This window comes from Urocitellus parryii, chromosome 8 (genome assembly GCF_045843805.1).
Source record: "Urocitellus parryii isolate mUroPar1 chromosome 8, mUroPar1.hap1, whole genome shotgun sequence".
NCBI classification, from domain to species: domain Eukaryota; kingdom Metazoa; phylum Chordata; class Mammalia; order Rodentia; family Sciuridae; genus Urocitellus; species Urocitellus parryii.
The window spans coordinates 46,445,988-46,460,570 of record NC_135538.1 but is presented as its reverse complement, the minus strand read 5'-3'; the positions used below and the strand labels follow the sequence as shown (position 1 = coordinate 46,460,570).

Here is a 14,583-nt window from a genome sequence, read left to right as displayed (position 1 = left end):
TCAACTTAGCAAGAACTTGTCAAATAAAATAAAATAAAATAAAAAGAGCTGGGGATATCTTTTAAAATTCCAAACTACCAATATACATCTAAGATAAAAGTGATATTTGAACAGTCCTATAAATATACTATAAAAGAAATTTAATTTGCAATTTAAAACCTTCTGAAGTACACTGGGCCTTGTGGTCCACACCTGTAATTGCAGTAGGTGGGGAGGCTGAGGCAGGTAGATTACGAGTTCAAAACCAGCCTCAGTAAAAGTGAGGCACTAAGAAAATCAGTGAGACCTTGTCTCTTAATAAAATACAAAAAAGGGCTGGGGATGTGGCTCAGTGGTTGAGTGCTTCTGAGTTCAATTCCTGGTACCAAAAAAAAAAAAAAAGGAAATAAAGAAATCCATCTGCAATAGAAATCTCCAAACATAGAGTTTCCCTATAAATTTTATTAAACATTTAAAGAAATGGTGCCACTACACAATCCACTTCAGAGAATGGGAGGGAGTGGTTCTCCATTCATTTTACAAGTCCAGAATCTGTGAGAATTGTGCAAGATGAAGTTGGGAAGGTAAGCGGGCCAAGAACTTTGAACTTTATTCTAAGAATGATGAGGAAACAACTTTGGGATTATTTAGATTCAAAGTCTAGATAGAATTTGGGGTTGAAGCAAGAATAATAATGGACATTTTCTTAGATTGTTCCTTTCATTTGCTCTTTTCTTCTCAAGTGGAATGATAAGCAAGATCTAAGTGTTCCTTCAGGTTTCCTTTCTCCTGACTTTACCATCCTGCTCTGTCTTGTTTTTCAAAGAAAAAAGCCTTCATCATATCTTGTCAGATCTAAGGGAGAAGAAAAAAGATCCATATAGGAGCAAAAGACTTACTCCAAACCTTGCACCGATTACATAGAAACCAGTTTATAGTTCTAATTTATCTTAACCTTTGGTTTCATTTTCAAAATTCTAAATGTTCTAAATCTAGAGTATCTAACTTTAAGGAGTCCCTGAATCAGCAGGAATTATATGGAACATTTTTTAAGTGTGCTTTATTGTGTATTTTAAAGGCAGTGAAGAGCCACAGGGGAAAAGATCCACAGATATATCAAATTATTGAAAGATTTTTGATTCCCCTCTAAACTGGGGGTGGAGGAGTAAATATTCTGTTCTTACATGAAGGTAGAATTTATCATCATTGTGAAATACAAGTCATGTCATTGTAAAACATTAAACACCAAGTACTGTTTCGCTCATTATAAAGAGCAATGTAGAATTTAAAACTATTAAATTAATGTATGGTTAATAGTCAAGACAGGACAGTACAAGATATGGTCCAATATTGTACACCTTCTTCATGTTGAAGGCTATATACAAATAGTCATAATCATGATCTAAAATCATTTGCAAAATTATGAGTTGGTATTTATATTATCAAGTAAAGATTTATTATGTTGACAGATTTTAGGGTTAATTTTAATTTCAATTATTAGGTAATAGGTAATCCATGAACTGTATTATATAGGGTGATTTTTTGCACTGCCTTCTCCTTGAAGATAACATTCTGTGAACTCACAGGCAAATTCCTAATAAAACAAAAGAGCAAAGCTCAAGCCTTCTTTTTTTATTCTCCAAAAGTCTCCAGAGTTGCTTGGTTGGCACAATGAGTCATCTTCTATATGTTGTTAAGTGTGAGTCATCCATGGATGAGACATCCTTGCAGTCTGCATCTTAGAATCCCTCCTCTACACCGCAGGGTGTCATTGACAATTGCACCTACAGGATTCCCAAAGACCCTCCCACCTTTCCCTTCCCTCCTCCTCCTTCTCTTCCCTCCTAATTTCCTTCATTTCTTCCGTTCTCAGTCTCTATCGTGCATCCCTCCGCACAGACTAAATACAAGGTCCCTCAGCTAAAGCCTATTAACTCCTCACAGCTATGGAACTATCAGACCTTAAAACCCTCCTTCCTGCAGGGCACCTTCAATCCTTTCATTAAGTGATCAAGACACAGAAGCTGGAGTTCTCGGGTTTCCAAACAGAGTCCAGGTCAGATTGGCTGAGCTACATAGAGGGGCAGGGACTCCATCAAATCACAAACTTAGGATTTTCATGATTTTGGGACTCCTCCCTAGAATCCTGGCAACTGACTTGTATTGTTTTTCTTAAGGAACCCTGCCTGGGGTTGCTATGGAGACAGGACGCTGCAACTTAAGAAGCAACAACTGTGACCCAGAGATCACATAAGAGACCTCAGCAAACACCAGCCTTGCATTGTCTTCTTCCATACCTTCACATCCATTCCACTCAGAACTTTTTTTCTCTTGACTCCTTCCATGGAAGACTCGACTTCCCTGAAGCAAGAAAAAGATAATGATGAATTGAAGGAAGTAGAAGGGCCATGGGAAGAAAAGACAGCAGCTTCTCCCCAAGACCCTGACCCTCAGTCATCTGAGCCTTTGGAGGCAGAGCAGGTTCCAGAAACTGGACCCCAGCCCAGCAAAAGCCCTCCTTGGAGCCCCCGGTCCAGAGCCAGCATGGTTCTGGGAGACCTCACAGAACCAGGGGCATCACCTCCCCATTCCCCTCCTCAGCAGCCTTCTTTCACTCCTCCCTTGACTCTGGGGGAGCAGGATCTTGGAGCTCCACTGCAGTCAGACAGGACCAGTAGTATAATTCCTAATGCTGGGACACTTCTGTCTGATCCTTTGGAACAACCATCTGACAAGAGAGAATCAACTTTTCATCACACAAGACTTTGGAGGAAAACACCTTTCCACAGTCTCAGCAATCCAAATCTGACCTGCATGGGCCAAAGGACCCAAGCTATGATACCTCTAAACAAAAAGAGCTAAGATTTGACATTTTTCAGGAAGAAGATTCAAACAGTAATTGTGATCTTCTGCAGCTGGAGTCTGGGGCCTCAGAAGAGGCCCCCAGCATGCTTGAGATTGCCATTCAGAATGCTAAGGCTTACCTACTGAGGACCAGTAGCAAGTCGGGCCTCAATCTGTAAGTTTCCAAGAGGAAAAAAAAAGTTTGTCAAAGCAAAAGGGGGTGTGAGTATCTCTGTGTGAGAGTGTGTTTCTGTGAGTGAATGGAAATATACTTGAGAAGATTTTATACTAAAAGGGAGTTAGTGACATAGCTTTGTATCACAGGACTCAGAACAGGTCACCTGTCAGGATTCTTAAAATTTCTTTGAAGTACCTAAGCACACAGAAATAAAATGTAGGATTGTTGTTCATGGGCTTTGTCAGAAACAAACGAACAAACAAACAAAAAAGCAATATAGTGAAGTCTAAGCATCTTTCCAAGATTATTGTAATAAATAAGTGTCTACAGAGATACAGAGTGTACATGTCTGCAATCTAAGCATTCTAGTTATTGCATGATTTGGCTTTGAGTTCCTTCCCATCACAGTTTTCCTGGGACTGTCCTGATTTGAACACTGAATGTTCTTCATCCTAAGAAACTGCTCAATTCTGGGCCAACTAGGAAAATTGATCACCATAGGAGGCCTTTAGGGCACATGCTATTTATCCACTTTTCTCTTAAAAAATGATGGGCAAATAAGTTCTGGTAATCCCACTGTAGTTTGAATTTCCGAATTCATGACAGTAAAGCTCTGTAGAGGATCTGGCCTCCAGTGATACAGAATAATAGTTGAATTTTATGGCTAGAAAGGAGTTTAGAAAACATCAAATAAACTCATTTGTTTTTAAGTGGAGGAAATGACTATGAGAGAATAGAATTTTCTCATTTCCACTGGCTCACATCTCTCATATCTACCTCTCCATCACTATGTTCCAGGCACACAGCCTGGTGATTTTCATGTTGTTCTCTCTGCACAGCAGTTTCCTTCCCTTAGTCTTCCTGGCAGACTCTGATCCTTCAGAATTCAGCTTCCATAGAACTTTGTTATATTAATCTATTCTTTTCAGTAACTTAGGAAGAGATCCTCTCAAAATAAAACATGAAAAAAGCTCAGTGATTAGTGCCCCTGGGTTCATGCATGTGGCTCAGTGGTTAAGAACTCTTGGGTTCAATCCTTGGTACAAAAAAGAAAATCTAATAAAAGTACATCAGATATGTACTTAAAATTTTTTTGTAATACCTGACCGGGTAAATATGAATAAAACACTTATGGACATTATGTTAAAACTGAAAACATTATTTACGAAAATTTTGACTTGGATTCTGATTTCCTTAGCCCCTACTGGAGCAAATAAAACACTCTAGTTAAAAACCCTGCTATTGCCCAGTAACAACCATCTTTTTAGTCTAGAAAATTCTCCACGAATTTCAACACTAAATGGAAATTAGGCAAGCTTGATGAAGTTTTAAAGAAACTCCTAGTCATAATAAACTTGTTCACTTACAAGAACAGCAATATTTGGGCACAGAATAACATATTCTCCAAACATAATATTTGTGAATGGCCTTTCACATTGGTTGTGCATAGAATCTACATGTTTTCTTGTGACATTCTTAAGGTCTAAGATAAATAAATTAACAAAGAAAACTCAAAAATAATATATCAATTAATAGGAACTATACACTTATCGATTTATTGTGTTTCTTTCTAGCAAGGGAAGAAATAAATAAAAAAATAAAATTCCATTCTCGGCCAAAGAAAAACCTAATGCAGTTTCTAGAAAGGAAATATATAATGTACAGTATTTCATAGCAGCATGCCAGCATTCTCATAAAGGGCTCAGTATTGTTTGGGGAAATGTCTTAAAGTGGTGTGTACTTGAGCATGAAGGGGATTTTATATTATTTTTTAAGAGGAATGATGTACTGGGGATAAACAAACGCTCTCAGCTGGGACTTAATCACAGATGAAAGAGATTTCTGTTAGATTTAGCTCACTGGACAGAGGGTCAAGTAATTAGAAACAAAATTTGAGAGATACATCCAGCAGAGAGGCAATTTATGCACCTTTCCACATTGAACAGGAAAGTTTCTTTCCAATATGAAAGCAGTTTTGATCAGTTTTTGTCTTCCTAAAAGATATATCCACATTGCAAATCTGCTGTTGGAAAATCATACCCTAACAGTATGAATAAAATGCAAAGAATTCCTGAGAGGGTAGGTGTTGAGAGCCACAGCCTAAGGGGCCCCAGCAAACTTCCACCTGCCAGCAAACTTCCAGCTGCCAGCTGATGATTGGCTCACAGCGGCCCCAGCAATTCTAGCTGCCAACTGATTGGCTCCTCTGCGGTGATGCTCATTGGGCTGTTTCCCCGCCCTTTCAGACCACAGAGCTGCTCATTGGGGGACTTTTTTTTTGGCTCTGCCCACTCGACCCAGCCAATCAGCCTCAAGAGCAGGAGGAGTGGGGGAGGTTGAGAGGCTGGTGGTGGCAGTTGGGCTCTGAGGTTTTTCCTGAAGAGCTGTGTGGTGCGGTGTGTGTGTTCTAAAAATAAAGTTCATTTCCTTTGACAAGTGGCTCCTAAATTGTGCCCAGCCAGACTGCGGCAGGTAGGGATAGCTTCATTAATTTGGTTGTGAAATAAAAAGCAGGGTTTTTGATACAACAAGATATTAGATATGTCACTTTTGAATTAAGGGGTAATATTTGATGACAGTTGTCTTTTAGTTGTGTCTGAATGGAGATTGCAATACGAAATACATTTCTTGTAGGTCTGAAAACCCTGAAGTACATAATTGGCTTTAAAAACAAGGTAGAATCAATAGGATTTAAAAATTGGATTTGGTGAGGGCAGAGGAAGGGGCATGGAAAAGAATTTAAGGTAAATCAGTGAAAAATGTTTTTCACTTCTAAGTATGAAACAAAGAGATTTCAGTTTCAGAAATGAAATGTTAAAAATGTACCTGATATAGAATATGTATCTTGATACAATGTTTTTCTTTAATAACTTAAGCATCCAAACCGTACAAGAAGCATTTTCTAAGAAAGTTGTAGGATAGGTTCTTTCATGGTATAAATTATCTTCACTGAAAAAATCTTTGAAGACTTCAAGTTGTTGAAGTTCCCTAAAATGCTACTGAGACTGCATGTTTGTTTAAATGCTTGTTTAAATGCTCATGATGTGTGTGTGTAAGTGTGTGCAATTTGGAATCTTTTCTCTTTGGGCAGATATGATCATCTTTGAAACGTGCTGACCAAGATATTAGATGAGCATCCTGAAAATGCTGTTCACATCACTGAAAATATTAGCCAAGATGTGAAAATGGCTCATTTTAGTAAAAAATTAGATACACTCCAAATGAGAATGAGCTGCTTCCAATGTATGAAATAGCTGAGATGCAGAAGACTGTTTTTCTCCAGGATAATTTAGAAGGAGCTGATCAGGAATTAGAAGATGAAACAGTGAGTCACTATTATAATTTTTTAAAAAATTGTTCTAATTAGTTGTACATGACAGTATAATGCCCTTTGATACATCATTCACATATGGAGTATAATTTCTCATTCTTCTGGTTGTACATGATGTAGAATCCCTCTGGTTATATATATATATATATATATATATATATATATATATATATATATATTAACAATGTCTGATTCATTCTACTATCCTTCCTACTATTATAACTTTTGATACTTATTTGGGTTGAGTGCGGAAAGGTTTTGTTTTTTTTTTAATAATTATATATTTTATAGTATTCACATATTATTTTTTCTTAAATCTTCTCAAGCTTTCTCCAATCAACCCCACTTCTCACCATGTACTTCCTAACTTAGTCATTTTTTACAATTTCACGTCACATTTTAGTGCTTTCCAATCCTCACATTTTGCTAAATGTTTCAGGGATATGTTTCTGGATAACAGAGTATAAAATAGTTTCCTCCTATTTTTCGTTCTCCAAGTTGATGTTTCTTATTAAATATTTGTTGAATAATAATCTGTTTCAGATAGAGTTATGCACCAGGTAATGACATTTCAGAAAATAACAGGCTACATATATCACAGTGGTCCTTTAAAATTATAATGAGATGGATAATCTCATTATAGGGGTTGGGGAGAAACACAAATAAGCCTGAGACCCTGAGGTAGGATTAGTTTTAGAACCTGCAAGAGTTGAATCATCAGGTGAAGATGAAAAGCTCCATCTCATAGTGGAAAGACTCCGGGAGGAAAGTCTCTGAAGCAATGAAATCTGAGCAACTCTGTCCCACATGAATGTTACAGTGCTCATGGTTTTATTCCTGTTTGGGACCACACCATGATTCCTGTTCTTAGTTCTCAACTTTGATTTGTTCATTCACCAATTCACTTACCAACTCTGTGACTGTCTATTGCCTTCCAGGTCCAGAGATATACATGTGAAAAAGACTTCTGATTTGAGTTGCTTAAAGTTTAGTGAAGGAGAAAACAAAAACTAGATGAGTGCAGTAGATAGTTTAATATGATGGAAAAACTTGGGCTTTGGAGTTCCATCTGGGTAGCAATGCTATATCATTCACTTTGTAGTTGTGTGACTTTGGGCAAATAACTAAACTTCTAAGTGTCAGGGATAATCACTCAGCAGTAGAGGTAGTTAAAAGGTATAAAATAGGTATAAAATTTGGCATATACTAGAAATGTATTATAGCAGTTATTATTGTATTGTTTTGACAGCAAGCTACAGGATCAGACAGAATGGAACATCTAACTCTGGTGTTGGAAATTAGGCAAGACTTTGTAGCGCAGGTGATATTTCATTTGTAACATAAAGGATAAGTAGAAGATCACCAAAGTGAAGACCAAAAGAAATAAAATTCTGAGGGAAAAAGAGACAATAGTAAACTCAGGAAAGAGTATTTGTTATGGATTGGATATGCAGTGTCTCGAAAAAGCTCATGTATGAGACAATGCAGAAATGTTCAGAGGTTATATGATTAGATTATATACCTATAGCCTAATCAATGGATTAATCCCCTTGATGTATTAATAATTTGAAAGAACTACTGTACAGGGTGGTAACTGTATGCAGGTTGAGTGTGACAGGAAGTAGATCACTGGGACTGTGTCTTTGGGGTTATGTTTTGTTCCTGACAATTGGAGTTCTCTCTCTGTTTCCTGGCTGTCATGTCCTGAACAGCTTTCCTGTTACACCTTTCAGTCTCACCTGGAGCCCAGAGCTTTGGAATCAACCAAACATAAACCCCCTACGAAACCATAAGCCCAAATAAACTTTTCCTCCTCTAATCTGTTCTTGTCCAGTATTTTGATCACAGCAATGAGAAGCTGACTAAAACATTATGCACATTTCAAACAGCCACATATCACTTGAGTTAGATGGGCGAACTCCTGCAAGCAAAAGGCAATGAGTGACAAAATGACTAAAAGAAGATTTTGAGAATAATAACATGTAGGGCTCAATTAAGAAAATGGGAACCATGGCAATAGGCTAAGAGGAAATTATATTTTGACACAGAGTAATAATACAAATGAAAGAAGATCATTGGTAATAACAGCAAGTGCTCTCGATTTCTCTGAGTCAACATTTTGTGTTACAAGTTATATTGACTTCAGAAAATGCTCTAACTTTCCTAAATTTTCACAAAACTTATACTATAGTATACTTGAGATTCTGCTTGTTCATTTTTCTGTATTTCTATTATAGATGTATTTACTTATGTTCTCTTCATTACTTAAGTCCAAAAGTATGTGTCATAAGTAGGAGCAAGCATCTGACTATATTATGTCTTCAAGTATAGTCAATGTCTGAGCACTTACGATGTGTTCTTTTTATTTATCCTGATTGTTACCCTAAATATCTTAATATATTGATTTTTATTTAATACAAAAACACGTAAAACCATGTATTTAACAAGTATTTTATGGCAATATAAGCATATATGTATGTATATGTATATATACAACTATGTTCTTTCTAAACACATGGGCACATAATTTATATATATCTTATTTTAGGGTAGTAAGAGTTGCTTAAATAGTTTTTATAAAGCAAGGGTGTTGAATTTTTATCATTGATAGTAGTTATTAATTTTTTCTGCCTAAAAGCACACACAAACAGGGCCATTGTAATATATTAGTGAGTATAAGACACAATGAATGTAAGAGATTACACTTACAAGTAAGGAGAAAAGAATTTAAATTCAGAATTATCATAGTTTGAGCTAAGTATTTGAAGAAATGTTGAAGAAGTGGTGGAGACATAAAGTAGCACTAATATCAAGATATATAAGGAGGAAAGAGAAGAAGTGAACATTCCCTTATGGATTAAATTTTAACCACAGCATTTGTTTCCTAGGCAGAAAGCTCTCTTCCAAATGTAATGGAGTCAGCTTTTTATTTTGAACAAGCCAGAGTTGGTCTGGGCACTGATGAGACTTACCACATCTTTCTTGCCCTCAAACAACTTACTGAAACCTACCCAATCCAAAGATGCCGTTTCTGGGGCAAGATCCTGGGTATAGAAAGAAATTATACTGTAGCTGAAGTGGAATTTCGTGAGGGAGAAGATGAAGAGGAGGTGGAGGAGGAAGACGTAGCTGAAGAAAGGGACAATGGAGCAATTGAAGCTGATGAAGAGGAGGAAGATGAATTACCAAAGGCCTTTTACAAGCCCCCACCAACTATACCCAAAGAAGAAAACAGAACAGGCGCCAACAAATATGTCTATTTTGTTTGCAAGGAACCAGGAAGACTTTGGGTGAAGTTACCATCAGTTATGCCTGCACAAATTGTGATTGCAAGAAAAATCAAGAAATTTTTCACTGGGAGATTAGATGCTCCCATCCTAAGCTACCCGCCTTTCCCAGGAAATGAGAGCAATTACTCGTGAGCACAAATTGCCAGAATTTCAGCAGGAACTCATGTCAGCCCTCTAGGATTCTTCCAGTTTGGTGAAGAGGAAGGAGAGGAGGAGGAAGAAGTGGAGGGTGGGAGAGATAGCTCTGAGGAAAACCCTGATTTTGAAGGCATTCAAGTGATGGATCTAGTGGAATCTCTCTCCAATTGGGTTCATCATGTACAGCATATTCTTCCACAGGTAGGGGTATTTGCCAGGTGATGTACAGACTCAATATAGCTGTGTGCATTCATTTTAAAAACAGTTCTTTACTCTATCTCCAAAAAACCTAAATCTTTATTCCAAGAACACTATAGGAATATAACAAAAATGGGGGGGAGGGGAAGCAAACAGTGATATAGGACACTATTACATAGAACCTATTGTGCCAGATGCTACTAAGAGAAATATATCTGCCAAGTTGCAGTGGAACACACCTGTGATCCCAGCATCCCAGCAGCTTGGGAGTCTGAGGCAAGAGGATCATGAGTTCAAAGCCAGCCTCAGCAACAGCAAGGGGCTAAGCAACTCAGTGAGACCCTGTCTCTAAATAAAATACAAAATAGGGCTGGGGATGTGGCTCAAGGGTTGAATGACCCTGTATTCAATCCCCAGTACCCACTCCAAAAGCAAAATATATATATAAATATATATTTATTATATTATATATAATATTATATATAATTATAGCAAATTAAGGGGCTATATAATCTTATATACATATATAATTTAATTTTCACAAAAACTCTAAGAAAGATTGAATATTATTATCTTTATTTTATAGATGAGGAAATTGAAGCAGAGGGTTTAGGAACATGACAAAGTAATATAGCTAATACATAACAGTCAGATAGATGTGAAGCTGTGTAGAATAGACCCAGAGTCCCCCTTCTTAATTACTCTGCTATACTTCCTTGTTTGTGGGTAGAAAAATCTTCATTATACTTTTATCTAGATAAGAGATACACTTAGAGAGCTCTAGATAAGTTGAGAAATTGTAACTGCCTACCTACCTTATTACCTCACTTAAAATTTTGTTGTTTAATAATCATACCATACTAGTTTTACTTCATTTATATAAATCACATATTACAAGCCAACAAAAAACATTATTACCTTTTCACTGATAGTTTTAAGGCATGCATGAACCTTCAAGTTCTGCAACTTCAAGAAGTGAACAAATTACTGAAATAAATAATACATTTTATTCTTGAAATGCCCTAAATGGAAATAGCCTTTGATAAATAACTATAGAATGAATGAATGGATAATTGACTGATGTTCCACACAATGAAAACTCATTCTGATAATTGCTTTAATAGGTACAAATATCCTGAAATGTTAAGGTCCTCATGAGACTATTAAATAATGCAAAATTCATTTCTAGGGTTGCTGTAATTTGTTCAATCCTGTACAAAAAGATGAGGAAGAAGAAGAGGAATAAGATGAGGAAAAAGAAGAAAAAGGCGAAGATCCTGACTACACAGAACAGGAAATGGGGCTCCCTCTTTTGACACCAATCTCTGAAGATTTAGGTAACTTATATGACTGTCAACCCAGAATCACATAAACTGCATAATATGAGCATTCTGTGGCAAATATATAAGAGTTCAAACCTCTAAAAGTGAACTGGAGCCATGGTTTCCTCCCCTTCCCCTTCATGTGTTCCAGAATGGCAAGAGAGAAGAATGCTGTTGACCATGCCAATGTGCTCTGACAGAAGCTGAAAGAATGATGCAGGGAGGGAACACAGTGGGCCGTAGCTCTTGCTAGAAATGATCACAGGGTCTTGTGCTTCATTTTTGTCTTGCTTTCTGCAAACTTGAACACTGGTGCTGCTGTCTTTACAATCACTCTTGTCCCATGTTCTTATTTTTCTCATCTGCTTTGCTTGTGCTTGCAAACCTTAGTCTCTTCCACAGTAACAATTTGAATTTTCATTTGATTGTGAATAGTACTCCCTCTACCTTAGAAACACCCTCTCCGTTAATAAAGCCTATGTTTCAAAAATGAATATGTGTGTGCATATATGTACGTATATTTGAAATTTTATTATTCCAAAACATTCATAAATTCTCTCCTGATTTTATGTTAAGCTGCTGTCTTAACTTTTCTTTCTCAATCAAGTGTGCCTGTGTCTATGTGTATAAGATTTATAAAAATGACTTTGGTTATATAGTATCTTCTTGTCTGTTTAAGAGTTAGGTTTTCAAATCTCTCATTGGGTTCCAGAGATTCAGAATATGCCTGCTTAGACAGGCATATTGTCCTCAAATCTCATCCCACAGTATGCTATCGCAGTCCTCTGATCCAACCTCTGGCCTGGAGCATATGCCTTTTCCAATGGCAAGTAAGTATCTGACCACTTTACAAACTCATTGTTGTGACTGTTTAACTCTGGAAATTATGTTCTCACTAGGATATTAAGCTACTATTGCTTTAACTCATCTTTGACATATCAGGTACGTGTGGCCTAAGATTTATTCAAATAGCATCTCTATTAAATAGTAAAAGATATTAGAACAATTCAGGCTTTTGCCCTTTTCATCTTAGTTATCTAATTAATTGAATTAAAATATGGTTTTTCATCTATGATTACTGAGGTAATTTATTTATACACTCACTTAGATAAATGGAGATAATTGTAAGCAGTGTTTAAATTAGTTTAAGAACTCAGATCATTTTTGTTGAACATCTCAGTAAAAGATAATTTTAAATATGTGTTATGTAGACTGTCACTCTCAAGGAAATTAAGATATAGAGGATACTAAAAATCCTTTTATCTCTCACCAGCATGTACACCTCCATTTGTCTCACACTTCCACTTCTTTCCTAATAACCTAGTGTTTAAAGCTCAACAGAGCAGGAGAGCACTGAGCTGCCAGGTGTCAGAGTAGCCCTTGTGGCAGCAAGCCAACATCAGAGCTGACTAAGCCTTTCATCATTACTGTGCTAGCATGAGGAAGAGTCAGTTTTGTCTTCTCCCTGTTCCATTTTCTCCCATGTGATGGCCGCCAGTGGAGAGTCAGATAGGAAGGTGCCACAGATGTGGGGTTCTGGCATCATCTCATTGACAAGGGAGTCTCTGAAGAAAAGGCTTCTGCAATATGAATGGAAGACGGGGTGGGGGAACTAGGAGGGGATGGAAAAGGAGGCCTTCAGGACTCAGCTCGAATCCTAGAAACAAGCTACCTGGGCTAGGAATGTGAACATGTGAAGAGCAAGACCAGCCAGAGGGGTCAGAGTCCTTGGCCACAACTCCCTTAGACAAGGCAACACATTGGTTGAGCCCCTGTCTGCTGTGGGAAAGGCAGTTGTCCAGTGAGGGCAACCAGGTGAAGCTTTTGCAATTGCCTATGGTGAAACCTAAAAACGTGACACATGAGTTTTTAATGACAAGTCTGACTCCTTGCACAAGCCATGAGCTTGCTGGGTTAGCAATGTTTTGACCTTCTTTAATTTTATGCAAGGTTTTAAGTGTTTTTAAATAATTTAAGTAAAAGTGTTTTAAATAATTAAATCAGGTATTAAGTGTTTTTCTGAACAAATTAAATAATTTACCTGAGATCTGGGTATAGTGTACATTTTGACAGGATCTGGCTCCATGGTTTCCTTAACCAGCTTAAGCAGTTGGATCAAAACAATTTCTGTGGTAGAATTACTGAGGGATATTTTACTTCTAGCATTTAAAATGTATTGTTTTTAAAAATTATGGGACCATGATACAAATATAGGACTTCATTGCTATAAAAGGGCCGTTTTCTTATTGAACAGAATATACAGACTTATTTATATATATTTTTACTTACAGAAAGCTTGAGAATTTCTACATAGGGTGGGGTCATAAGTATAGTGTGGACAATTACATACCCCCAGTTCCACCACCAGTGTATCAAGAATTCCCTAGAAGACCGGAAATTACAGAAATGGATGACCCTGGTGTGGAAGAGGAGCAGACTTTCAGGGCTGCACAAGAAGCAACTGTATTTGCAGCTAAAGAAAATGAAGAAACTGAGGAAGATGAAGATGAAGATTAGTAAAAATAAAATTAGCTGATACCTATGTTACATGAATATAGACAAACCCCTTATGTGGGACTGATTATATACATGTGTGCACATATATACAAACATATATATAAATTGGCCATTATCCATGTGCATATTATTCTTTAGAAACAGCAAACTTGACATTTCATGTGTAGAACTATTAATGGGTCTATAAAAAGATACTCAATGGATCTTCCAGAAGCTAAATAAGGAGATCACCTTATTCTTCTGACAACCTTGGCTAGTAGAATATATGCTTATGTATTCTTATTCTTAAAAGGTCTGATTTAATTTCTAATATGATAAACATTGAAAGTCTAATCCACAAGGCTCCTTGGAAACTTCTGAGTGTCAAGGAGTAAGGAGAACAAAAGCACTAGTAATCAGTAAATTTGAGCATGTATTTCTAACCTTTGTAAAAACTGACTCAGGGCATGTATTCTTAAACATTTGTAATTCCTGGTGGTTAAGCCTGTGATATTGAGTGCAAATACCATTTATGTTCATTTTCTTTTTGGAGGGGGAATGTTCGTAATTTCAAGACCTGCTCAAAGACTATTGGAACATTTTGAGTTCTTTGTAAATTCTGGAAATTAATGATCTAATCCCCAAAATCCAAAGGTCAAATGTTCTGATATGTGAATGCTAACACACAACAAAGGGGGTGAAAAATAAAAGTTCAGTGGATTAGATAAAGGGGAATGAAGGGAAGGAGTGGTAGGAATAGGAAAGACAGTGAAATAAATTTGACATAACTTTGCTATGTACATATAT

At 36.9% G+C, this 14,583-nt stretch overlaps 1 pseudogene; it reads left to right on the top strand.

Annotated features, from left to right (window-relative positions):
- Nucleotides 1-2,322: 2,322 nt before the first annotated feature.
- LOC144256670 (radial spoke head protein 4 homolog A-like) lies at nucleotides 2,323-13,797 on the top strand (annotated as a pseudogene).
- Nucleotides 13,798-14,583: the final 786 nt, after the last annotated feature.